At 48.0% G+C, this 3,744-nt stretch overlaps 1 protein-coding gene across 3 annotated transcripts in view; it reads right to left on the bottom strand.

Annotated features, from left to right (window-relative positions):
• The window catches only part of LOC109971147 (protein LCHN-like), a 24,372-nt gene that overhangs the window by 14,131 nt on the left and 6,497 nt on the right, over positions 1–3,744 (bottom strand). The window lies entirely within an intron of this gene.

The following is a 3,744-nucleotide window of genomic DNA, read 5'->3' as shown; positions in this document are numbered from 1 at the left end:
ACACTTCCTCCAGCTCCTCCGGGGGAATGCCGAGGCGTTCCCAGGCCAGCCGAGAGACATAGTCCCTCCAGCGTGTCCTGGGTCTTCCCCGGGGCCTCCTCCCGGTGGGACATGCCCGGAACACCTCCCTAGGAAGGCGCCCAGGAGGCATCCAAAACAGATGCCCGGAACACCTCAGCTGGCTCCTCTCGATGTGGAGGAGCAGCGGTTCTACTCTGAGCTCCTCACCCTATCTCTAAGGGTGTGCCCAGCCGCCCTGCGGAGAAAGCTCATTTCGGCCACCTGTATCCAGGATCTTGCCCTTTCGGTCATGACCCAAACGTCCTCCCAATCACGCCCCTCCAGGTGTCACTGTCGCTGCCCACGTGGGCGTTGAAGTCCCCCAGTAGAACAACGGAGTCCCCAGTCGGGGCCTTTTCCAGCACCGCTCTCAGGGACTCCAAGAAGGCCGGGTACTCTACACGGCCATTCGGCCTGTAGGCACAAACGGCAGTGAGAGACCTATCCCTGACCCGAAGGCGCAGGGAAGTGAACCTCTCGTTCACCGGGGTAAACTCCAGCACATGGCGGCGAAACTGGGGAGCTATGAGCAAGCCCACACCAGCCCGCCGCCTCTCACCGCAGGCAACTCCAGAGTAGTAGAGAGTCCAGCCTCTCTCGAGGAGTAAAGTTCCAGAGCCCAAGCTGTGCGTGGAGGTGAGCCCGACTATATCTAGCCGGAACCTCTCAACCTCCTGCACAAGCTCGGGCTCCTTCCCCACCAGCGAGGTGACATTCCATGTCCCCAGGGCTAGTCTCCGTGTCCAGAGATCGGGTCGTTGGGGCCCCTGCCTTCGACTGCTGCCCAATCCTACTAATTCATGCTTCTATTCAAAATTTTTCTAAACTTCATACCTCTGAAGTATTTAGCTTTATTTTGAAAGTTTTCCCCGAAATGGGAAGGCAAATCAGAATAGGACGCCATAGTCTGAAAAAATAATACCTATTTTAAAAAAATAATACCTCTAAACCTCATTAAAATCTTTTTAATGGCCTTAAATTTGGCAATTTTGATTCATCACTTTTTAATACTTTTCAAAACCCCTGTCAGGTCTGCTCGGCACGACCTCCCTCGCTTCCGCATTTCTTTTCTCTGTTCTCTCGATCCTGCGGGATCTGCACCTCAGTTGAAAGCATTCAGTAATTAGCGACTCGTTTGTCAGTGTGCACAGCTGAGATGAATCCCGATGATTACCTTCCACCTTATTTATACCTCTGGCAGACGCTCCGTTGTCGCCGGAGCATTAACTTGCAATTAACATACCTAGCTTGCATTACTTAACATAATTTGCATACCCCGTAACAGCCCGATATTCGTGGTATGTATTGTGCAACATTTTGCTTTCCACGCTGACAGTTCCTGTGCTGTGGATCTCATTTTGTACATTGGTTATTTGTTTTGTGTTATATGTCTCTGGACATTCCACGCTGACAGTTCCTGTGCTGTGGATTTCCCTTTTCGTTCGCCACTCCTCCTGGTTAGTTGTCTATTCACCTGTCCACCCTGATCCTCCCACTCTCCTGTTTTCTGCCGTTAGCTTGTCTACTGCCCTGGTCGTCCTGGTCTCCTCCACCATCTCTGCCCTACTTTGCTGGTTTCTGTACATGGACTCCGATACGTTGTTTTGTTGTTACTGTGCATTTCCCACATTAAACCACCTTTTTACTATCACCTGGGTCAGCCATCTTGAGTCCTACCTTAGTTCTCCCTCATCCTCCTGGTGAGGGGGACTAAACCCTAACAACCTCACGAACACCCTCTCTTTCACCTGCACAATATTGCAAAAATGAGGAGCATCCTCTCTCAAAGTGATTCTGAAAAAATGGTCCATGCATTTGTTAGTTCCAGGCTGGACTACTGTAACTCTTTCTATCAGGATGTCCCAATAATTCCCTACAAAGCCTCCAGTTAATCCAAAATGCTGCAGCCAGAGTAGATTAATGAGATTAACTTGATTAATGAAAACATTCTTGGCAAATGCTTTCGCTTTCGTCGTACACCAGCTCCAAGTGAAGACTTCACAGCAAGGGTTTCAGACCTGTGCATCAGTGCTGTCTTAACGTGCTCAATTTCAATAAATGTAAATGAATGTTTCGATTAACTACTATAACGCACAACACGAAATCGCACTGCAAGTCACTACTTTTTAAATCCAGTTTTTAATTTAGGAGGAAACGGTACATGTAGTGACAGGAACTAGCAAGAGAGATCATATCTCTCCTATATTAACTTCTCTCCAATGGCTCCGTGTAAAATCCAGAATAAACTTTAAAATCCTTCTACTAACATACAAAGCCCTTAATAACAAGGCTCCATCATATCTTAAAGACCTCATAGTACTTCTGGCGCCGACAGCAATGGTGGCCATTGTCACTCGCGCTCTCTTGCGTTTGTTGTTTTTCTTTGATTTCTTGGTCTTTTGCAACTCATCCCGGATTACTTTTACCAGAGAAGAACTGTTAAATATTGGACAACTCACACCAAACTACCTTCCTCTGATTTTTGTGAACGAAGAATGCTGTATGGACATTCTAATCGGAGGTGCAGCAGCAATATACGGGACCTGGAAAAAACGCAGCCATGGAAAGCAGGTAGGCGTCTTGATGCAGTTACGACAGAGGGGAATACGAACCCCACTCCCGTCTATTCACCTGGCAAATCTTCGCTCCCTGGTCAACAAGTTGCTTGAAATTCTTCTCTTCAGCAGGGCTAACTCTGACTTTGCATGCTCTGCTGCTTTGTGCTTCACGGAGACCTGGCTTAGTGACTCGATCGCGGACAGTGCGATTCAAGTACCGGGCTTCCAGGTGTACAGAGCGGACTGTGTAAAGGAGCTGTCCGGAAAAACGAGAGGAGGTGGAATCTGCTTCTACATAAATGAAGGATGGTGCACAGATGTCACAGTGCTACAGAGGACATGTAACGCAGACCCACTGCGTTACACAAGAGACTCATTATCAATTGCAAACCTTTTTAGTTTCCCCGTGAATTTAACAACTTCATTCTAATTGGAGTGTACATAAAACCACAGGCCAACAGTAACGCACTATGGCTCCTGGCAGAACAGATAACTAGCCTGGAGCTAGAATAGTCTGACTCTTCACTCATTGTTCTAGGGGACTTTAACAGGGCAAATCTCACCCATGAACTGCCCAAATACAGACAGCACGTCACCTGTCCCACCAGGGACAAAAATCACACTGGACCACTACTACACAACAATAAAAGACACCTATCGCTCTGTGCAGCCCTCAGACTCTCAGATCACTATATGGTCCATCTTATTCCAACCTACAGGCAGAAACTAAAAGTTGCGAAGTCTGTAGTCAAAACAGTGAAGAGCTGGACTGAGGAGGCTAAGTCAGAAATACAGGCCTGCTTTATCTGCACAGACTGGAGTGTATTTGAGACTACAGACCTGGATGAACTCACTGACACTGTGACATCTTATATCAGCCTTTGTGAGGATGTGTGCATGCCTTCTGCACATACAACAACAACAAGCCCTGGTTTACAGCCAGACTCAAGCAGCTTTATTGTGCCAAAGAGGAGGCTTACAGGTGCGGGGACAGGACTCTGTACAGCCAGGCAAGGAACACAATGACAAAGGAGATCAAAGCAGTAAAGAGGAGCTACTCAGAAAAGCTGAAAGCTCAGGTTTCAGCCAATGACCCCTCATCTGTGTGGGGGAGCCTGAAAAGCAT

The sequence above is a fragment of the Monopterus albus genome, unplaced genomic scaffold (assembly GCF_001952655.1).
Source record: "Monopterus albus unplaced genomic scaffold, M_albus_1.0 scaffold216.1, whole genome shotgun sequence".
Classification (NCBI taxonomy): Eukaryota; Metazoa; Chordata; class Actinopteri; order Synbranchiformes; family Synbranchidae; genus Monopterus; species Monopterus albus.
This window is presented reverse-complemented; position numbering and strand designations above follow the sequence as displayed.